This window comes from Rousettus aegyptiacus, unplaced genomic scaffold, assembly GCF_014176215.1.
Source record: "Rousettus aegyptiacus isolate mRouAeg1 unplaced genomic scaffold, mRouAeg1.p scaffold_m13_p_3, whole genome shotgun sequence".
Lineage (NCBI taxonomy): Eukaryota > Metazoa > Chordata > Mammalia > Chiroptera > Pteropodidae > Rousettus > Rousettus aegyptiacus.
Genome location: NW_023416306.1, coordinates 99011424 through 99035314, shown reverse-complemented (window position 1 = coordinate 99035314; position 23891 = coordinate 99011424). Strand labels below are relative to the sequence as shown.

General features: G+C 40.7%; 1 protein-coding gene across 4 annotated transcripts in view; it reads left to right on the top strand.

Moving 5' to 3' along the window:
* AKAP6 (A-kinase anchoring protein 6) overlaps nt 1–23891 on the top strand; it is a 504258-nt gene that overhangs the window by 12296 nt on the left and 468071 nt on the right. For all 4 annotated transcript variants that reach the window (XR_001594257.2, XM_016123631.2, XM_036239029.1 and 1 more), the window contains one exon: nt 6638–6747. The gene's annotated coding sequence lies outside the window, so the exon portion shown is untranslated. The remainder of the gene's footprint in view (nt 1–6637; nt 6748–23891) is intronic.

The following is a 23891-nucleotide window of genomic DNA, read 5'->3' as shown; positions in this document are numbered from 1 at the left end:
ACAGTGAGCCTGGCTCAGGGCACCCACCATGTGTGGAGCATCTCTAGTCGCCACGCATCCCCAAGAGCTGATATCAGTTGGGTCCAAGAAGATCATTATCTTGCTTTAGAACCACTTTTGCAATATCCTCTGTTTATATTTTATCTGTTACTTTGTGTTTGGAGCAGTGGTGAGAGGGGTGTGGTCCCATTCCTCTTCTTTTAGGAACTAATCCACACTGTTCTGAGAACTTTCCCCTAGTCCTTTTGATTCTTTCATTGGTGACTATACTTCTTGGCCCATGTTTCACAGCTCCCATCACTGTTGGATCCCCAGATGCACTCAAAGCTAGCAAGCATGAATTATTCTTGACAGTTTTCCTCGGAGGCAGATGGTGGTGACTGGGACTGATGACAGGAGTGTTTGGGTCTCAGTGGCTGTGTCATTGCTGGCTTGAGTGTGAGTCCTGCCACCATTTTTCCTCTACCCTTGCTCTTCCTAATACTCTGTCCTCAGCGAGCCTGTCACAGACTGATGCCGCAGCACACAGAGGGATGCAAGAAGTCTGCCCTTGGTTTGAGCTGATGCAAGAATGACACAGGCCGTCTTTTCTCATACTCTTCCTTGAACTTAGTTATTTCTAGCTCCCGAGTGGGGCAGCTCTGTGTGGCTGTGTGTTGTGCACTGTTCCCAAGGACAGGAAACAGAGGGGACTGAAATCATGCTTATGTTCCACTCCAGCTGTGCACCCATGGAGCTGCATCCACTCAGAGTGAGGACCTCCTAATTTACACAAAGGTGTGAGTTAGACTGCGGCAGCCATATAAGCATGCATCCATAGTCACTTTTTAGGTTTCTCATCACCTCTGATAAGATGGTCAGGCTATAAACCCCTTCTTGGTCTCCCTCGGGGTGTTGCTGAACCCCATCCTGGCAATGCTTTCCTACTGGGGTATAGTGAAGGGAGGGTTATGTCCTGGTGCCAGGTTGTTTTGCCATCTGACTGGCTGCTGGAAGAAGCTCTGGAGACTAGGCTTCCTTCATTACTTCCTTCATTACTTCAGTGTAGAGCTGGAAGTTAAAGTATCGTTTCCAAGTGGAAGTCTTTATATGCCTTCCACCATTGCTATGAAGCAAATATCAACCATGGGCCCTTGAACACAGCAGAGCAGTGATAGATACAATTCTTCAAAAACTAAATGGGCATGGGTTCCAACATCATGAAATTATCAAATTATCTGCATTCATTCCTTTTCTTCCACAATACCATTTCACCACTTACAGTAATCCTTCCCCTCCCATCACTAAGAGAGCTCTTGTAATGCTTAATTATGGGAAAGAAAAAAAAAGACTTCCTGTAGAGTGCTGGGCTCTGTGTACTTCACGTGCATCATCTCATTCCATGGTCCAATAATTCTATGAGTTAGTTATGGGGGAACTTTCAGGAAAGTGGGGTTTAAGACCTCTGGGCCCGACTATGTAAATGTGTTTCCATTTCAAAGAAACATAGCGCACCAGTGGATGGTGACCACTAGATTTAAACTGTTTTGACAAGGATCCTGCAAAATTTTTTCTAACAAAGGGAAAATGAATAATATATGCTTTGTTTAGTCTCTTTTTAATAAGCAGATATGCATGGGAGTCAGGTTTAAATCGATGGGTGTCAATAGCAAGTCGGGGAATGTTGGTACTTTTCTAGGCAGGAGGAATAAAATAACATACCTTGCCAAGGAAGAGGAGGGGTCGAAATTGTAGCATTAAATCCACTGAACATACACTAGTTCAGGAGTGACATGGATGGCTGCGAAATTGATTTTTCAATGGTGGACCTGAGCTTACCAATTTGTAGCAAACTTGCTTATTCTAACTCTATTTTTCAGTTCAAGACCCTCTGATCTGAGATGTTTTGCTGTGCTCAGAGAGCTCATGGTAAAGCACAGCCAGGCACTGTGAACAGTGACAATTTTTGTTGAACAGAAGTCACTCTGATAACATTATGTCATCCAGAGTGTCTTCGTTCAGGGGAAGATGGGGGCAATGAAGGAGCTAAGAGTTCCCGAGGGCTTCTGTGAGGAGTGTTAGAAGATAGCTAGTGGGATGTGGGAGTAGGAGATGGAGTGAGTATTTGATGCCCTTCACATGAGGCTGATGGGAGAAAGTAATTCTCCCTGATCAATTTATCAAGTCCTAGATTCATAGAGCATGAGTGATGGGTAGAGCATACCAATCAAATCTCTCACTGTGCAGATGAGAAACTGAGGCCAAACAGCTAGGAATGGGTAGAATTAGATTCCAGTTCATGTCTTCAGAATCTACATTGCACTATGTGGAGTTGAATTTATTTTTTAAGGTTCCTAATTTAGTCCTGCATCTGATATAGTTACCTGGGTTTCTTGCTTCTTTTTATGAAGATGAAGACTATCAATCTGCTGTTATTTTCTTATTAGCAACGATGCAGAAGCTCATATTTAAAAATATCAAAATCCCAAACACTTTCATGGATCCAATTCTTACTAACGTTCCTTTTTCCTCCTACTTCTCTTTATTTTTGTGATGATTTTGGGCTTCCTGGAGTGAATGATGATTTATCTTGCACAAAATAGAATTTATTCTTGATTCCTGCTGGTGTAAACGCTAAGCTAAATAAATGGAAATAGACGTAAGTCCCAGGAATGAATCAGACTCCTTGTTTAAAAAGCAGGCACATAATTTAGTTCTTTCTTCTGGTAGATAAGAAAAATCAGCAGGGCTAAAAGTCCATCTCCTTGCCCACATGTAGGACCTCTCTCAGGATATTTGTTCATTTATTCATTTGTAGCGTGATAGAGTTTTCTTCCTCTTTTGCTTTCTTTCCTTCTCTTTATTATATCACTCATTCTCAGGAAGGGTCTTCGATAAGTCAGAAAAAAAGAGGCTTTATCAGCACAAAAGTATATTGAAGTTGTGCTATGAAAAGTGATGAATATTAGCAAGGAAAGATATCTTGGAAGTGATGTCCTTAGACTCTGAGGACTTAAAATAATCAGGACTCATGAGACACAGAGAAGCTGATTCACCCTCCCTTCCTCCAGGAGTAGAGCCAGGATAGGTGAGGAAAAGATAGGAATGGAAGAAATAATGGAGATGTGGGTGAAGAAATTAAAAGGGAGACAGAGAGAAAAGGGCCTCACAAAATCTACCAAAAACAGGCTCTGCAAGGACTGGGAAGTGACTTGATGGAAAAAGTAAAGTGCCCCACGTATATATGTGATTATCTAATCAATGGAAACATTTATTTTGGTGTTAGACTATATACCCAAGGCAAAATGTAATTTGCTGTCCAAACAGATACTGATTATGGTGATACAGCAGGTGTAAACTAGGACTATCAGGCATGTCTGGACATATGGTCATGGGCATATCTGGACATACGGTCTAGAAGGAGTACCTATACTTCTTCTAGACCTCACAGATATTACTGAGAGGTTGAACTTTTACTCATTCAAAGCAGTTGTAAAGCACAAATGTATCTGCCACTGTGCTCGTACTGAGAATACAAAGCTGAGCTCTTCTGTTTCTGTACCAGATGAGTTGTTCTTTCTGTGGCTGAGACTTTCATGATATCCAAGAGCAAGGCAAAAACCTTCACAGTCTAGTTCACAAATTATGATGCTTCTTAGCAGGGCTGTATATATGGCTTCCACCTGGTCTCACCTGCCTGGTGATGGCTGCACACCCTGAAGCATGATGAGTCAGAGCGGTGTGATTTTGTTCTGCCTCTTCCCTGCATATGCTGATTTTAATCAAATGAACACCTAATCCTGTAGTGAATCTTATTAAGCCCTTTGCCCTTCCCTTTTCCATCTGTTACATGTCTCATTCTCTGTCCTCCAAATGGGATAAGCTTTGCTTTTTTCTAGACTTTTTTCTTCCTTTTTGTTTGATGTTTTTCAGAAATAGGCCTGGAGTCAAGAATTACAATCTAGCTGAAGTAGGTCTCACTGAGGTTTTTCAGTATCTTGAGTTACTTTCTCTAATGCTCCACTTCTCTTATCAGCAAATCCTCCAATTTTGATGGCTTTTAATGCAGTATACTGTGGAGCTCTGTAGTTGGTTCACAGACTTTCCTGTTAGAACTGTAATTACTGTCTCCCCAGGGTGTAAAAGACCCTTGGGATACACAGTTATGGTGTCATCTACTTGAATCAGTAGCTCTGTGTCCCAGCCCTTCTGCAGAGCCCAAATACTTTCTGGTGGATGGATCATAATCGTGCTTCAGTGGGCCTTTCTAATCCTTTTGATCTGTTTGGCTATGTTACGGTCTTACTGACCAAATCATTTGAACACATCAAAACCAACTTGACTTGAAAATAGACCTCAGGGCCTCTATTCTGGAAATAGCAAAAGAGTACAGACAAATCTTCCCCAAGGAGCATATCTGTTTATTGTAGTTTTTCTCCTTGGCAAGTATGATAAGGTTTTACTCTGGAGGAATGAAACATATTTAAAATGTGTTAATGGTATGGCAAGTTCCAAATCTGGTTTTCTTTCAGCAGCATAACCCCAGACACCTGGGCTCTGTCCCTCTTTTGTATTATTAATTTTATGTCTGTGTCAGTTTTTCCCATTTTTAAGGTCCAGTGAGAGAAGACTTCTTGTGTCTCTCATCTTTCAAACCCCCCCCTTACCCTATCCTATCCCACCTTAGTGCTAAATACATTATTTTCCACAGAGAAGGTAATTGATACACTTTTCAAACTCAAGAAATATCTTTGGCCTGCCAATCAGTAATTCTCTTATTTGAATATTCCTGTAGACTGAAAGACTTATTAAAAGGTTCTTTGTTAGAATGCAGGGATTTACATCCTTTGAGTAATAAGGCCCTACCAAAAATGTGAAAAATATGAAAGTCATTCTCTGTGTAGTCCTGTGAGGAGGGTTTGCTACCCCAGATGCAGAATCTTCAGGCCTCCAGAGATGCAGGTGAAATATAGGGTTGATGACACATCCAACATTTTGATTATGATGCTTATTGCTGTCGCTCTCTGACGTATACTCACAGACCTACTTTACCATAGATGGAGGGAAAGGTGTCTTACATCCAGGAACACTCAGCTAAACTTGTCTTAAAAGGAGCACCCAGAATCCTTGGTTGGTTCTCAAACCAAATTAGGCTACTATGTGCCCCACCTTGAACTAGACAGGAATCAATCTAGCCTAAAAAACCAAATGGAATAAGACATTGGACAAGTGGCTGCTTGATTCTCTACATCTTATTCCTAATCATTTAGTGTTTTGACCCAGCTATAGCATGCTCTACCTTATTTCACAATTTTATGTTGCTTTTCTCTATTAATAGTCATTGAGCTTCTTATGGTCAGCCAGGGATCATTATGCTTCATTACCACCTCTGGGTAAAACTCTGGTTGCCTGGAATTCTATTTGTGTTGTCTTTAAGAACAATCCAGATTTATGCCTCACCGAGGGTGGGTAGTGGGGAGGTCAGGATTGGCCCTTATGAACAGATGCTGAAATTTCAAGGCATTAGAAAACTTCACGTGAGTTTCCAAGTACAGAGTAAGTATTCAAAAGGATTACAATAACTTTCTCTGTTTAGAAAGTAGACCTCTCTTGTTCAAGGCTGGGTGGTGAGAAACCCGAGATGGTATCTCCTATTTATGTAGCCATGAGTTTGGAAGGCAAAGTGGTGTCATATAGGGCCAACCGTGGGTGGACATGCAGTTTATGCCCTGCACAAAGCCTGCTTCCAGTCAGTCAGGAGAAAGGGGTGATGTTTTGTCATCTGTCTGCCCAGAGGGGATGCCTTTTTGCAATTCTAGTAATACTAAGCCTTCTAGTCATCGACCTACCAAGAAGGAAAACAGTCACCAAGATTGTCTTTATCAAATAACATTCCTGACTCAGGGGAGACATAGAATACACAGTCCTTTGATTCTAGATAGGCATTCTTTGCCTAGCTCTATCATTTTGTTGTGTGTGTGTGTGTGAGAGACCAGGGGTAACTCAGAAATGCTGGCTGTTAAAGTTCTTCAGGATGGCTGTTCTCTCTACCCCTTTTCTGAGTCCCAGTATTTTAAATTTAAATATCCTATCCAGCACTGACTGATGCAGCACCACACATAGCTACTCCATGCAGGGCTTCTGGCTCCTGGGAATTCCTGGTGATCACTGCCAACTCAAGTGCCTTAAGCAACAGCTGAGAAAGCCAACTGAAACTTAGAATTTTCTAATCCAGGCGTAAACAGCCAGTTGGGACTACTTTGAAGTGTAGAAATTGGGAGAAGATATGTGGGCCCTGGATTGGTAGAGCAGGAAGTAAAATATTCTGCTAAAAGTGAATACAGGCACAAGCCAGTTGCATCAGGGACAAATAGTTTCTTAGTTTGTCCTGCATTTAAGTTTCAGGAAAGGAACTACATTTTAGGAACTGAACTTTTAATTACAGGTTTAAGAGAAAGAAATGAATCGCAAGTTCCGTAGGTATGGACGATGTCTTACTAAATGCCTTTTCAGCAGCTAAATGTTTTATCTTTTGTGGGCACTCAGTAAATATTCAGTGAATTGGATTGAGTTTTCTGAAGATAAGGAGGAAGTTGGTGGCAAGCTCTGATTTGGGTATTTTTCAGTCCCTTTTCTCTGTGCAATTCTATGATTCTAGGAAAGCCAGGAAGCAAGAGAGAAAGCTGCAAGTCTGAAGATCTGAAAGAGATTCATTGTGGCTGGAGCATGAAATGTAAAGGAATTCTGGCGAGACATGAGGCTGGAGAGGTATGTGGAGGCCAAGTTTTACAGCATATCTTCAGTTGGTTAAGGCATTTATACTTCATCCTAAAAGCAGAAGGAAACTATGGAAGGATTTTTAGTGAGGGGTATGACATGCATAAACACACATATTAGAAAGATCACTGAATGCAACATAAAGAATGGGTTGGAAGAGCTCAATCAGAGACAGGAGAGCAAGTTGGGAGACATCTCACAGTTGGGAAATGATGATTTTTACCTGACCAAGGCTGGTGACAGTGAGAGTGGAGAAAAGTACTGATGGATTTAAGAGAAGGAATTAACAGTCCCTGATACTGATTGGATAAGAGGGACCTCTCATGAGGAGGAGTGAAGATGACTCCCAGGTCTCTGATTTGGGCAATGATACACAGTGGTGCCATCAACAAAAAGAGAACTGAGAAAGAGAAATGGGTGTAGGGAATTGGTAGAGAGAGAAGATGATGAATTCAGTTTTCCACATGTTGAGTTTGAGGAGCTAGTGGGACATCCTAGATGTGTAGTTGGCAGTTGGATGAGTGGGTCTGAAATTCTGAAGAGAGATATTAGTTGAAGTACAGATTTGAGATTATATTATATAGATATGGAAGTAGATGGGTTTGTTCAGGGAAATAATGAACATTGAAGGGCTTGGCAGAAGGAGAGGGGTGCATAAAGAAACCTAACCATGAGTTGTCAGAGAGGTAGAAGACAAACAAGTGTGCATAGGGGAAGAAAATTTAAAGAAAGAGGGAATGGTCAAACTTGCTCACATTTAAGTCATCCAATCTCCTGGTTCCCAGATATTTCAAATTACTTTTGGTCATTAAATCCTAGATTAGAAAATAAATGCATATCCAACCAGTACTGTGTGAATGATATAGCCCAAGGTCATTGGTCTATTTTATTGAAACATATCTAGGTTCTGCTCCCTCTGAGAATTTTACCTAATGCCAAAGAGAATGAGTAAAAATTCTATTTATACATTGTGCAACTACACTAAAAGTAGCCAGCAGGGAAATTGACCTATAAATACTCTGAGCATATTAAGGTAAGTACATTTTTTAAAAATGTTACGGCTTTTGACTATGGTCTAATGTGATGATTGGTGGAAATGAAACTTAAGAGTGACAGGAAGTATTAATGGAAAGTAACACACTGTCTTTAGGCCTTAGAAAGAGCAATGGACTTTATCTGTTCCCAGAGGGAAAGTTTGATAGGTAATGATTTTGATATACATTTTAACATTCCGACAATGGCAAAATGGGTGCTGCTTTTGTGTTTGGACAGCAGATTCTCCATTGCTGTGGTCCAGTCTACTACTTCAGGTCTGTTTAGAGGGCCATCCACGCGTATAATGGCAAAAGCATCACGACACTTATATTCCTGTTATAGGCAGTGTGTGCTGTAAGAAGCATGCTATAAGAGGCTGTAAGTGGGTGCTGTAACATCAGGCCCTGCTTTCCTTACAGAGGGAAGAGAGCAAATTTAAGGGCTCAAGAAGGCACACTTTCCTAAAACATCCTACTCCTCAGGTTGCTGATTAAAAGCTGATGATTCACAGAAACTGGTCTAATCCAGGGGATCACTTTGTGAATTATATAAATATACTGTACACCTGAAACTAATATAAAATAATACTGAATGTCAGCTGTAATTGAAAAATGTTTTAAAAAGCTGATGATTCACATTTAGATGCCCCTCCACCCTCATCCCTTCCTAACAACAACAAAATTTGAGCCAAGCTTGAACCTTGCTAAGAAAACAGATTTGCTCATTTTAGTCTTAGCAGCACTGGAATCTAAAGACAGATTTTGTGGGAAGACAGATCCTTAGTTACCTCCTCCCCAAGCTGTTGCAGGAATTTCAGACCTCTGCTTGCCAAAGCACTTTTATGGAGCTCAAATTTTTTTATTTTTATTTTTGGTGGGATGAAGGAATGCCTTCAGTGACTCACTTTTCTCCTCTCTCTGGGCCTCAGTTTTTTCCTCTTAACAGCAAGGTCAGGGTTAGGGGATCCTTGAGGTCCCCCAGGCCTAGCCTGTATCCCCACCAGATAGCTCCGCCATCAGAGAGCTTGTCCTTAGCCTGGCCCTTTGCTGGCAAGCTAGACTGGCTCTAGAGGACTGCTCTATATTTGGACAAGAGAAGTCATGATACATCAGCATGCAGAGAGAGTTTGTTTGGAGTGAGAACACCAAAGGAAGAAGCTTCTAAGTTGAAAATGCACGTATTCCTCTGGGGGATGGGAGAAAGATGAAGAGCCCTAGCTGCTCTAACGGGTCTAGAAATCAAAATGGTCAGATTCTGCTAGTGCTTTGCCTGGTTCCTTGGCCTTCTCAGTTTGTGTTCACCTGTGTGAAGATGCCCCTAGTTTAGAGAAAGGATGTCTGAAGCAGACAAACTTAGCTCTTTCCCTTGGTGGCTGTATGACCATGAGTCAGTTGTTGAAATTTCTCTACCTCATTTTCTTTATCTGTTAAATGAGGATGCCTTGTAGGCCTGTGTAAGGATTAAATGAGATAACATGTAAAACAGTACACAATCCGGCATGGGAGAGGGTTATTTCTCTCCATCCCTAGTCCTTCTCTTTGCTTTTACCTTTGCTACATAATTCCCCCTATCTGGACCATTCTCTCCACTTCTCCAGATTCAACTCACTATCAGCTTCCAGTGAGGTCCTCCTGTCTGTCCCAGTGTCGGAGTCTTCCTGCTGCCCCAAGCATACATTGCCTGGCTTCACAGTCTGGTAACTGCCTTCTTTCTTAACATTGTTTTGCTGATTTGGCCTATCTAGATTGCTGCTCTCTGAGGGATGGAATCTATCAAATACTGGTTACCTCTCTATAATACCTGGTAAGTGGTTAGGTACATAGAAGGAGACTAAGCAATATTTGAAAGAATGAATGAATATACAGAAAGAACTTAGTTGCAAAGAAAATGAGGGACTAGTATGTGTTGTGGTTAAGGCCTGGGTGCTGGAACTAGCCTGCCTGGGTTTGAATCCTGGTGCTGTCAGTTATGAGTTTTAGATTTTAAGAGTTGAATCTCTTTGTTCCTCAGTTTTCTCATATGCATGATGGCAGTGGTAAAAATAGTACTTCTCTTCCAGGGTTGCTGTGAAGATTAAATAAATTAGATTTGAAGAGTGTTTAGGTCAGTGCCTGACACATGGTGCTATGTAGGGATCTGCCATTATTATTTTAAAGAGTATAAGTTTAGGATTAGACAAACTTGAGTTCAAAGCCTGCCCCACTGCTTACTAATCATGTGGTCTTAGAAGTTATTTAACTTCTCTGTGCTCCGAGTTCCTTATTTGTAAAATTGGGATAATAGACCTGCATTGTAAATTGTTGTGAAGATGAAATTAAGATGAGAGCCTAGAACACAGTATGTGCTTGATAACTGGTGGCTATTAGAAGCCTGCTTTGGTCTTCCAGAAACAAGAGTTTGGGGTGACTGCATGAAGAATCACTGAGGTGGCCCAAGCCTTGTTTAGGAAACTGAAAACCCAGGGCTTACTCTGACAAGGAAGAGGTGAGAAAAAGAGTTTAAAGTACATACATGGGGTTGTGGGTGCATGGCAGGAAGAGATAGGGAAGTTACTTTGTGCGGATTGCGAAGCTGTATCGCCAAAATTCTGACCAAATTAGGTCATTAAAAATATATTTGGAAGGAGCTAGAGACTTTGCTCATATGAAATTCCAACACAGGTCCATGCATGTCACTTTTCTGCATATCTTTCTTTGATTATGTAAGATTTTTTGTGTTTTGTCCTTATGCAGCCAACTTACATTACTGTCATAGTGATGCTGCAGGTGTGAGTGAGAGGGTATGTGCCATTTTCTCTTGGCTGGGAGGGTCTGTAATTCTTGTTTTCTGACAAGTGGAATTTTGTATCTCAGGGATGCTACTTGGTATCTTCTTCTGAAGCTAAATTGGGACTCAGAGAATCCTAATTTCTATGGTTCAGTCTCTTGATTCTTAATCCCAAGATCTGATTTGGTGCTGGGCAATGTTTTTGGCCCTAAAGGGGTCTGTCTCCACTTAACCTCTGCCAGCAGTAAGGGACTGACTAATCTCTGCCATTTAGGGAAGAGGATGTCTAAATGGTTTCAGTCAGGAACCTCACGAAGTCCATTGGCTTTGCATGGAGGTGTGGGAGAGGGAAAAAAGCAAAGAGAAGCAGGCAGAGATCTCTTGGCACTGACTTTTTCTTTTGTTATGTTCTCACCACAGGACTAGGGATTTGAACCTTTCTTCCACCTGGATCTGAGTTCACAGTTTTCATGATGCAAGCTTCTCAAATCCCTTTCTTTTCTCTGTCTTTCTACGGCTTCTTTGTTTGAATTTAATGCTAAATTCTGCAATGCAATAAATTCTTTGGTAAGGAGATGTAATACATTACTGGCGCAGAATCACAGATTTGCTGAGTATTTGCTATATCAGATCAGCATCTCATCAACATCTTGTGGCTTCGTTATTAGCAGTGCCAACAATTGGTTTTCAATATCAAGATAAAAGTACCCACTTCCCTTTTTATCCTCGTTACTTCAAAGTTCTTTATGCGTATAGTCTTATTTTCACTATATTCAGGTGAGAGGACTCATAATTAGCTTCATTTTGTGAATAAAGTTCAGATATGAGGACGTTGAAAGAAGGCAGTTAGTTACGTTCTGGTGGTAGGCCTGGATACACCAGTTCAGTGCTGCTCAACCTGGCTGTACACCTGAGGAGTTTCAAAAAGTATAATGCCTACATCCCACCCCAATCCAATTTAAAATGACAGTCCTTCGGGATGATGTCAAGGCAAGGATATTTTAATCTTTCCAGGTGAATCTAATGGACAAATATGGTTATGATCACTACTGAATTGACTAAGGAAGCCAGACTTCATTTTTACCATTTGTATTAGGACACCCCAGGAATGACTGTAAAACAAAATTTTTAAAATGTAGCTGATGATGATAAATTAAAATTTGCTTTCTGCTATTACTTTTTAAACCAATTATCATTTGCATATGTAGGTTTTCGGATAGCAATTTGTATAAGGCTTTGTCTTCGTGTTTTTCATTTTAAAGAATAAAACTTAAGACTGTTAGGACTAGAAATGCTCACCCACCATTTATCAGGTCCGTAAATCATGAATATATTCGTCTTACTCATCTGTGTTTTGTCTTTGGCATATGCCTATGTAAACTTTAGTGATTTCCAGAGGAAATTCAGAATTCCATTTTCAGAGTAAGCCTTTTTCAGACTACTAGAGCACATCACATGCCCCCACCTACTTACTCTGATATGTACCCGAGGCGCCCTAGTTAAGTAATGCTGCAGTAGTCAGGCTTGGTAACTGACAGGAGTGTATTGTTAGGGTACATGAGGACAGAAATTAGGTTGAGAGCCGTTTTTAAAAAGTTTACCCAACACTCTATTATGTATGATATATTTATCTTTGTCTTAGAGCTAGCTGTATGTGAAAATGTCAAGCTAATTGTTGCAAAAATCAAAACAAACAAACAAACAAAACCGGGGCTGAAAAGCCTCAGTTCAAACTTTCATTTGAAAGTTTGATGCACCTATGTTTGGGATTCTGCCTCCCCCCACCCCTTTTATGAATGGGAATTCAGAGCAAGAAGGAAACCATTCTGTGTACAGTTTTCCCTAAAATGGCACCTCTGGTGAGCTGAGACCCTCTTGAACTACTTTGAGATTCTTGAAGTTTCTAACTTGGCTGCAAGGCTTTTAGAGCGAAAGAAAGTTCTGATCATTAGCATTAGTGAGTTGTTGCTCATTAGCATTTGTGTGGAGTACCCAAATCACACCAACAAAGGGTGTGAAACCCTAGCTTGTGGTGGGGCTGAGAGCAAGAGGGATTGTTTCTCCTTGGATTATTACCAGAGTTATTTCCCTCAGTGCAGATCCATTCTCCTCTGTGTGGGAATGTTTTATGTTCATACTGTTAGGTGAATGTCTCATTCAGAGAACTTTTTAAAATACACATTTTTCTCAGCTTATCTTAAAAACCTACAACTAAACAAAATACTTTGTCATGACTTGTTCAGAAATTTGAAAAGGCCTTCTGCTATATGAGAGAGCTTTGCCCACAGTGCAGGTCCACCAATCATTCAAGGAAAGAGTTAACTGAGGCCTGGGAGACTTCTCTGGCAGCCTGTAAGCTTTGTGCAGTAGCCAAGCTGGGGGCTGAGAGCTGCAGATATTCATTTGTTTGTGTATGAAGCTTTCATTCCCAAAGTCTTACACATCGCATACCAGGAAAGATGACTGTGAAAAGCAGGGGCAAATTCAAATGTTTCCCGTCTGTTCTGGTTGCCTTTGATACATCTAATTTTGCCTGACAGTGTTTGCCACTTGGTTGTCTCAACAGAATTTTCCTCTCTGGTGGTGAGTGAGGATTAGTTATTCACGTCCAACAGTCGTCATAAATACTGTTCTGTAAGCCTGTATACCTAAAAGAGTCTTACAGCAAAACCTTCAGTTTGGAGATCATCAGCCCTCCCTTTTTACTGCATTATGCATAAGATTCATCCAGAAATTGTGTAGCTTGATGAAATGTAAAGGTCTTTGATTCTGAGAAGTTGTGCAGAGGGGTCATACAGAAAAACCCAGTTAGAAATGCCTTCCAGGACCCTTAAAGCTCTGTCACTTCCTTTTTCTCCATATAGCCAAGCTCCTTGGGTGTGGATATAGCAACAGCACCCCCCAGTGTGTGATAGAGTGAGGATGGGCTCCTGGTTAACTCAGTAGGTGAGGTGTTCTGTGTGGTTTCACACAGTGAGTGAGGTGGGTAAGATGAGCATCTTGGCATTTATTGACCAATGCAGCTGAGCATAAATATGCAATGGCAGCATGTCTTTTAGGTTTTAACAGCTGAGAAAGGAAGATAGAGGCAGCAGGAAGATAAGGTTTTAGATTGTTTTATAGAGATGTGAAAGCTAAGGAGAGCCACAGGAGGGAATCCAGAAGTCACTGGGGAAGGGAGCTATTCATTTGAACAATTTGCCATTCTTCCAAAGAATTTAAAGCTTCACCGTATGCTTGGAGAGGAATATGGATAGGGCCTGGCCACAAAGGCCTTCCATAGCTGACAGACAGGGCCTGCAAAAGGCCAAAGCTTTTTTAAATTTTTTTTATTTTTATTTTTAAGAGGTAAAACTGAATTCTAAACAGTGCAAGCAGTGGCTTAAAAGTTACTAAAATATAAATGACTGATAGATATTACCTGAAAACAGAGTATCGATTAAAGGAACTGGACATAAGTGTATAGGGAGTATAAGGGGAGTAGAGATGGACTATAGAGAGAAGGGAAGAGGGGTATTTCCTTCATTTTGTTCATCTAACAAATACTTCTCATCGAGCTGCTATTCAGGGCCAGCTTCTGTTCTAGGCACTTGGGATACAGATGTGAATAAAACAGAGTCCCTGCCTTCATGGAGCATACATTCTTTACAGTTCCCAAGGGAGAGGTCACCATAGCTCAGTCCTCCAGGCTTACATTTTTAAAGAGTGGTTTATTTATAGATAGAATGTGATTTGAGGACATGTAAAGTACCTACTTCTCAAAACTGTGTGAGCTCCAACCAGTATTTCCTGAAATTTCTAAACCACTCTTTCGTTCACTCAAGATCTGTTTTCTGAGAGAAGTAGTAATGAAGCCAGATACTTTGGTCCCACACTTACTGTCTGGTGAAAATGAACACCCTGATAGGACCTAGAGGGTTGGGGATATTGAGGGGTAGAGCTCTGACACTGTCATGTTGTGGCATTGGAGAGTTTATTTTTCAGGGTTAAGTTTCCTCATCTGTGGAAGCAGCTGTATTAATTCCTCTGTCAGGTCCTTTCTAGCTCTAACATTTTATTCTGCATGGCAGATAGCATTCAGGAAAGCACAGAACATGGAGTGCTCCTGGGAACACTGGATAATTGTTTTGGGGTAGGGGAATAACCAGATTAGACACTCAAAAAAAAAAAAAAAAAAAAGACAGGGGGAGGGCATGATTTGACAATCAAATTTGGGCTATTTTAAAAAAAATGTTTCTAGGACATTTATTCCTGGGTCCAATTTATGACTAGAAATCATCTAGAAGGGAGGGTAGTAATGTGGATATGGTTGTTGCAGATTTTTTTGGGAAGCCCCAATTACTTATACTTTTGTAGGTCAAATGCGTTTTGAAAGTTATCTACCAAACTCATGGTCATAGATCGGACCCCCGAGCTGTAGCTGCTGCTGTAAAGAGCTTTGTTATGTGGATTTTCTTGTTGTGTGGGGTAATTTTTTTTTTTTTCAACTTTCCTATTCAGGATAAAAATGGAGTACCACAGGCTCATATTCTTTGAATCCTAGAGAGCAAGTGACCTACTTACTTACTATTGTATTGTGCCTGAAATATTCTATTAGAGTATATTTTAGGAAATACTTTTTCAGCTTGAAACATGATTTTGCTTTTGTGAAAACATATCCCCATAGAGAGACACCTACGGACTGATTGGTTTTCTCAGCTGTTCTTCTGACCCACTCTGTAACTTTGGATACTCTATGACTTTTTCCCTTGAAAAGAGGCAATGTAAAATCCATGGGCTTCTTTAGAAAAAGAAAATTAATAACTAAACCTTTATAGGTGCACGTGATGAAGATTAATGAAAGCTTTGATTGTGTTTCGAAATTTAAAAAAAAAAATGCATGGGTTATTTGCTAGGTTCTCGAACAGCTAGAGGGTGTTTATCCTGGCCTTTGCAGTTTATTGGTCAGGATTTCTTTACTCTGTAGTCCTTCATTTTACAAAAATTTTCAGCCTCTTCTTGAAGACCAAAGTGCTGTATAAACAGTATTCACAGATGGAATGTGGGTGGGGTGTTTTATTTGCAAAATTTCTTCTTACACATGGCTGGCTGACTTTTAAAGAATTAACATGGAGATCCAAAAGAGGCAGAAACCTTGGGTGGCTTTGGAATTTTCTATGTGTGTGTTCTGCCATCTGCTGGAAAAGAATCACCAAGCTTGGAAAGCTGATGGCAAAGTGGAGGAGGGTACACACTCCTGGCCCCTCCATCCCTCTCTCAAGACTGGGCAGAGTACAGGAAAGCTCATAAAATGTTATGAGGCACTTAGTTTTCTGTTGGATCACCTTAATTCACAACTAGAGTTATCCTACAGGGATATACTCACGAGTCTGCTGAACCAGGGCTAGCCACCTCAGGCCCAGGCTTTTTTGGGGCCTTTTATCACATCCTCTGGTCTCATTCCTCTGGGTACTTAGTATATTTGCTGGGATTGCCTTGAAGTACTTTTCACTGGTTTAAAATGGAAACAAAACAAAACACTGAATTCAAAGTAGGAGGCAGGGCGGGTGCCTTTGTTGTGATGTCAGTTTAAGAAGGTCAACTGACCTATTGAGGAAAGGAATGCCCTTCTTAACTGGGATTATAATTTCCCTACTATTTGGTATTAAAATACCCTTTTACAAAATGATGGTAATAGATGAGAGTTATCACCTTAAGCATATATTTGCTTGGAAAAAGGAAAGTTAGCAACAGTAAGTCAGCTTCCTAATTCTTTAAAAATCTTGTTTGTGAAATCCCAAAGTCTGGGCAAATGTGGTTTGCTACAACTTGTGGTCTCACCTTTCCTTTCCTGTGACAACTTGAGTGGAAAAGTGGGGTCAACAATCCTCAATTGTAACTTCCTTATTTTCCCTGGCAAATTCTCCATGGATTTTTCTCTGCTGTGACCCACATAGAAACACAAAAATAATAGTGTGGTAGAATGAGGATAATATCTCTTCACTAACTGGGTCGCTGCTTTATAGATGAAAGTTGGTCTGTAGTAAATGCTTGGCCTGGTTTCGTACCCCTTTGGATAATTTTCTTGTGGAGACAGGATATAGAATGTGACCTTCCTTGGCTGGAAGTATATGTGGAACTCCCATGGGGAAGGGAAGACTTAGATTTCTGGCAGTTAGATTCTCAAGGCAACTGGGACAGGATATGGACGTCCAGCCTCTCTGTTTCTTCTTAAAATTTCTCAGAGGCATACGATACTTCTCAAAGATTTTTAAATGGGAAGATGACATTTTAATATCTATAATTAGTTAAAAAGACTCTACTAACTGAAGTAATGAAACTGACTTTCTTCTTTATTAAGGGTTATAATTACAGAAGAGTGTGATTTTTCCCAAATGATTTAAAGACTAATTAAAAAAATTATAGAGATTAAAGGAAAAAAAAATAAAGTGGAGTTACTCTGATTGAAACAGGTTTGGTACTTGGCTCCATATAAATTGAACTGAAAATTGCATGTGTGGAAAAACCGAATTGAAATTGATTTTTGAGATGTTTTGTTAAGAGGGCAGATAGTTGAGATCTGAGTAGGTGGAGGCTGGGAATATAAGTTTGTAGTGATGCCAGAACACATGGTCTTATCATTGGAAATAAATGTTCCCAGAGAATAAAATTTTTTTTTTTTTTTTTTTTTGGTATATTTATCTGTTGGTAACAGCCTCTTCTGAACTGAATAAGGACATTTAGGATTTAGGATTGCAGGGTGTGAGTTTCATATAGACACACACAGACTTATGACCTAAAGGCCAAGTGAAGAAGGTGGAAAAATCCTCCTCAGTTAAAATTTCAGTTAATACTCCCAGATTGTTAGAAATATGTCCAAGAAGTGATTTCATAAAACTTTTGAAACTTGGCTGAAAACCCTGGCAGATCTGTATCATCTGGTAAATATTTAGGACTTTGTGTATATGATTTTCAAGAAAAGACAATAAACTGGATAGAAGTCTTATTTCTGATAGAATTAGGCTAATCAAATTCTCTTTCATTGAAGGTGACTGGGTCAAAATTTACTATGATTTGCTTGTTAACTCAGCAAAGTCTGGACATATGGTAGCTTCATTTTTCATCACCTGGTAGTTTTTTGTTGTTGTTGTTATTGTTGTTGTTTTTTAATTTTCTTGCCTGAAAGAGCTTATGAGATTTCAACATTACCTGTATCTTGAAATCTCAGTACATAACTCAATGGCAATTGATAATATGGATTCTCTTGTTTTAGGAGGATTAGAAAGCAGAACAGTAGATTTCAGGAATAATACTCCCAAAAATGAGCAATCAGATGTCAAGGCCATGTCCTAATTTCCTCAGGTCATAGCCTTCTGTTAATGACACAGTCTTGTATTTTTTTTCCCAGTGGGGTTTTTATCTGTCATCTCATTTGTCTTTTAAATGTCTCTTAAGGTAAATGGGTATAGTAATCATGCACCTATTATGCAACTTGGGAAACAGTAACAGATGAGGAATTACTTTCCTATATCCCTTTTCCTCAATTCATTTTTCTATTGGTCATAGGATAACACAGATGTTAAGCATATGCTAACTATATGCCAAGCACTATACATGTATTATCTCATTGTTTTTTGTGAGTAGGTATATTCTCACTTCTTTCAGATGAGGAAATGGCAGCCCATAGAGATTTTAAAATCTTGCTGGAATTTATACAGCTAGTAAGTGGTAGAACTGGGAACTGACCCAGCTCTGACTTCATGACCTGTGTTTGAAACTATTACACCATACTGCCTCTCCAGTAATATGCTACAGAGAAAGCAGCTTCCACAATCCAGTTGAACCCAGCTGTCTATTACTGGGCTTCCAGCCCAGTTATCTTCCTCCATGTTCAGCATCCAAGGAAGCAGAGAGTTGATTTAGACCCCCCAGGAAGTGTTCTGGAGAGGCAATACAGTCCCGCTCTCTAGCTCAGTATCAAATGCCACCTCTCTAAGATGTTTTAAAACAGCATAACAGAGATGCAGTAAATGAATATATGCTGTACGGTAAGGCTCAATAAACAGCAGCTCAGTAATTGCCCAAGGCCTAAGCAGGCAAGCAGGAGGCGTCAAACTGCCCAGTGGGTAGGCAGGGGTCATCTCATAGGCTTTATTCCCATCCTGGCCTCTTCCCTTCTCTCTTGACTTGAGTGGAGTCCCAACATTTTCTTTCTAAAGATCAAAACTAAGACTTCTTGGCTGTCCAAATCAGATTATCACTCAGATTTGGCCATCTCTCAGAGAGACAGGCTGAGTGAACCTAAACTTTCCTCCCTTGGCATTTTAGGAAATTCAGACTCCATCGAAGGACCTCGAAACCAACGGTTTCCTTCATACTGTAGTATGGCTTTGACTCAAAAACTGAATGTACCTGATTCCAATTAAACAGCAACTCTGGGGATACTGGTTGTTGTTTAGTCTCCCCAGCTTTTAATTTTGAGAAACCCAACCCTTCTGTTTTAGACCCAAGGCTTGTACAAATGAAATTCTATTTGCGTATAAAGTTTATTCTAAAAAGGGGGGTGCTTATTGGGGTGGCACTGTTTTCGAATCCTAATAGTTGTCTTTGTAACTTTGTGAATTTTCTAGAAGGATTAATTTTGTAGAACACATGCCTAGACGCTTTTTTGTGCAAAATTTGCATTAAGGGAAGATTCCTTAAGTGCCTGACTGTGTGCTGCAGTAGGCCCCCTTATCTGCAATTTTAGTTACTACAGGCAACCATAGTCCAAAAATATTAAGTGGAAAATTCCAAAAAGAAACAATTCATAAGTTTTACGCCATCTGATTAGTGTGTGTGTGTGTGTGTGTGTGAGAGAGAGAGAGAGAGAGAGAGAGAGAGAGAGAGATCACATTCACATTACTTTAATTACAGTATATTATTATAATTGTTTTATTTTATTATTAGTTACTGTTGTTAATCTCTTACTATGATTAATTTATAAATTAAAGTTTATTATAGGTATATATGTATAGGGGAAAAGCACAGTATTTATAGGATTCAGTACTGTCTTTGGTTTCTGGCTCCCACTGGGGGTCTTGGAATGTATCCCCTGTGGGTAAAGGGACTACTATTATTTATTTTAGAAGGAAAAAAGGTATCTAAGCTCTCCATTTCCTTTTCATTTTGGTTATGTGAGCTAGTGAGATTTAACTCTAATTTCTCCCATGCCTCAAAACATAATATCTTAGCTACTCACCACAACAAAATATCACAAGTGCTTTAGGAATTTTAGAGGAAAAGGGTGTGGTCAGAGTGCTGTCTTCTTTCTCCTAACACAGTCAAGCAACATCTGCTCACTTTCTGATCCACTACAGAAAAACAAAGCAAACCTTTCATTTTAGCCTCTGCATATTAAGAACATGATTTCTAACATTCTGTTCATTTGAACAAAAATTAATTATTTTTAAGGTCTGGTCTCAGATGTTCATTATAATGCTATTTCCTCCACTGCTTCTAAGGAGGGAGGTAGTGTCACTCACATCTGGCAAAAGGGGAAGAGTTAAATAGATGAACTGTGATTCATCAACCAACCCAGCCCTTGCCCCAGGCAGCAGGTGGTTCTTTAGATCTCTTACTAAACTGGGACTTTCATAGGAAACAGCCCCTGAGGAAGGCAGTTTCAGTGATTTGGCAGTTTTGTAAGCAGCGTGGATATAAACCAGGAGATCATCCTTTTGTGCCTTAATCATTTTGTAAAATACTGGTAGAACCAAATGTACAGGGGACCTTAAACATCCAGATCTGCAATGAACACACTGTCCAATCATGAGCCCTAGAACTGTAGTTGGTGATGTCTCGCCTGTGTCTTAAACCCCAAACTGAAGAGCATGAGGGGCTCTGCATTTAGCAAGTTACATATGATATATATATAAAAAAAAGCTGTGTCCCTTGACAGAATGTGCCTTCTTTGGGGAACAGGATCTCTAACCCTGCAGAGCGCAGAGTCATAAAGGTAGGAAACACAAACACCCGCAGTGGGTCACTGGGAGGGATGGTAGGTGGGACCACTCCTCCTATTTCTTGGTTCCCAGATGCATGAATCCTTCCCATCGGGACACAGCACCATATAGGTTCAATACCTATACCACACCCTGGAGGATGGCACCCCATTCTTGCAGAGGATTGCTTCCAAACTGGTATTTCAACTATACTTTCAACAGGACATTCCAATGCTCTACCAGGCCAGTGGCTTTTGAGTGGTGCAGTATGTGATATGACCTATGTCCTTCATTGTGAAGTGAGTTTCCTAGTCACATGCTATGTTTTATGGGATTCTGTGTCTGTGGAAAAGGCACATTGTGATCCCTGGATAGAGGTACTGCTTGGGACTCTGCTGATAGTAAAGGCAAACTTGCACTCAGAATAAGTGCCTGCTCCTATGAGAATAAATCATTGGCCCTTGAGAGTGACCGAGTGGCTAGATGGTCTCCTCAAGGAATAGTGCCATGTAAGATGCTCAGCACTGGTCTCTGAGGCCGGAAATTCAGAGATGGCAGTAGCTAGATTGGTCTTGATAAGTGGGAATCGTATAGTCTTCATCTCTGCCACTGTGGGCATGTGCCTTTCTTGTTAGTCCAGGGTGGTTAAAGATAAAGACTGACTCACATCGACTGGCCAACTCGTTAGGCTTGTTCATTTGTTCAGTGCATATTGTATGGTAGATGCTTTCTGACGGACATTAAAATGTGATACAAAAATCTTCACATTTCATGCTCACAACTATGTGTCCATTTAACATGGACCTTTTTGTCTCTAATCATCTGATATCTCTTCCTTTTAGGTCTCTGAGCAGCCAGCTGCCCCTCTAACCAGTCACTGCAGTAATTTAGTTCTCCTGGCTTCTGTGCCGCCATCTGGTCTGTATTGCTTTGGGAGCCCCATCAACCTTATCAGAATCAACAAGCCAAGCTTTGTGACTGCCTTCCTACCATAGTCTCTGGCCTACAGAGGAGAGCCACCATTGGTTTTCTCAGTGATGCTGGTTCCCTTTACACTGGCAAATTCCTGACCATCTTGGTAGATGAAGTGTCCTCTTGGTTCTCCTATGAAATATAATCCTCTGGTGGGTCATTTGGCAACACTTAATGCAAATGTGAGACAGAGGTGGCCCACCACTTTTTGTTAGGAGCTAGTACATCCCCCGTGCAGGAAGCCACTACAGAGATCTCTCTGCCACAGGCCGCACATGCCACCTTCAGAAGCAGTGCTGCTTCCCTCCAGTATGCCTGCCTCCTTTAGCCTCTTTATCTCTTTTTCTGCTGCTCGTTGTGGCAACTCAAGCATTTTCCCTTTTCTTAGCATAGGCTATGGTTTTTTCCAGGCTTCTAGGTACCACCCTAAAAGTTTGCTCCTTCCCCGGAGTCTCTGCCCATGGTCCAAGAGAATGCCTCCAAGTCAATTATTCTTGCTTATACAGCCTTACATTCTTCTTCCCTTGATCAAGCACCCACAAAATCTGAGATCCTCGTCTGAATCATGGAGACATGCTGACTAATTCTTGTAGCTCCTTTGGGGTGTAATCTCTTTTCTGTCTTATCGGACCTAGCATGCCAGCACAGATTATGCTGGAATTTATCTCTAGTTATCATTTTGGCATCCAGGGGACAAGGTGGGGCTACTCCTGAATGTAACATGTGTTGCCTGTGGCACAGGAGCTTCTGTAGTGTGTTCTTGCCTAGGGGATGTGCTAGCTTCTAACAAGGAGTAGCGGGCCACCTCGGTAGCCTCTGAGGATTCATGATCTTGAGGGCTTTAACCCAGATGCCGCTATGTGGGCCCTAGGTTTTTCCAGTGAGGTGTTTTGCATAATAGATGTGTCTTGAAAGGAATGGCCCTGCTTTAATACTCCTGCTGTGAACAGTTACTGGGTGAGAATGATCCAGGGAGTCTGTGGGCTTGGCCTGAATGCTGCCTCAAAGCCTGGAATGGGTACCCTGACTGGCTGCTAATTGGCAGAGAGATTTGAATAACCATGGTTTCCATCCCCACTTCTCTGTCTGCAGTCCTCCCTATCTTAATTGGCAACATCTCCTGTTCTTAGGTCAAAATCATTGACTTTTCCTTTATTCTTTTCTTGTTTACATTTCCCACATTCAATCTGTTAAGATAATCTATGGCCAAACCTTCAAGTCCTATCTAGAATCTGATCACCTCTCATTACTTTGACTGATGTGAAGAGATAGAGGGAAGACAGCTATCTACAAGCCAAAGAACACCTGAAGCTACCAGAATCTAAGAGAGACTTGGAACAGATTCTTGCTAAGGCCTTCAGAGGGAGTATGGCCCAGCAGACACTTTGATCCTGGGATTCTGGCCTCTAGACTGTGAGACAATAAGTTTCTTTTGGTTAAAACCACCTGATTTGTGGTTTTTTGTTCTGTGCAGCCCTAGCAAAATATAGATATCATCTCTCATTTGGAATCCTACAAGAACCTCCCTTTTGACCTCTTTGCTTCAGCCTCTTCCAAGACAGCAGTAAGAAGCATCTTGCTTAATATAAGTCAGATTATGTCACTCCTCAGTTCAAAAATCACCCAGAGGATTACTAATTTAGAGTGAAAGTTGAAGTCTCTACCCAGGCTCGCATGGCACATGCTCTCTTTCCTACCCTCTTCTCTGACCTCCTTTCCTCTTGCCCACCTTGTTCTAGCTGCATACTGTTAATCTCCAAGCATTCTAGGCTGTCTCCAACATAAGGACCTTTGCTTAAGCTATTTCCTCTGACTGCCCTTCCCTCACATGCCCACAAGGCTCATTCCCTCATTTCTTCCAAGTCTTTATTGAGACATTACCTTCTCTGACCACCTACTTAAAATCACAGTCAAGCCCTTCTGCACACCTGATCTCCTTTAATCTGCTCTATTTTGTTCTTTTCCCATTAACAATTATTACCTAACACAGGATGTTGATTTTTATAAATATTCATTATTGTCCAACTTCCTCCACTAGAATGTTATGGCATGAGGGAAATGAATTTTTGTTTTATCCCAAGAAATATAACAGTGACTGCTTCCTAGAAGATGTTTAATGTTTGCTGGGTGACGGAATGGGCTTTCCATGATAGGAAACAATAAAATTTCAAACCGTGTAGCCTGGTAGCCCAGTAAATCCCTCCACAGTTTATATCTGGTTTGAATCCTGTACCCAGAACTGACTGATCTTCATTCATCTAACATATATCAAAAGCATCCTGTGTCAGTCACAAGATCAAAGAGAAATTGTGTTTGATCGGTGCCTTCAAGGACTCAGAGTCTTGTGGCCAGAGGCAGGCACTTGCATGTCATAGATTATCTCTTTGTCATCCTGTTTTG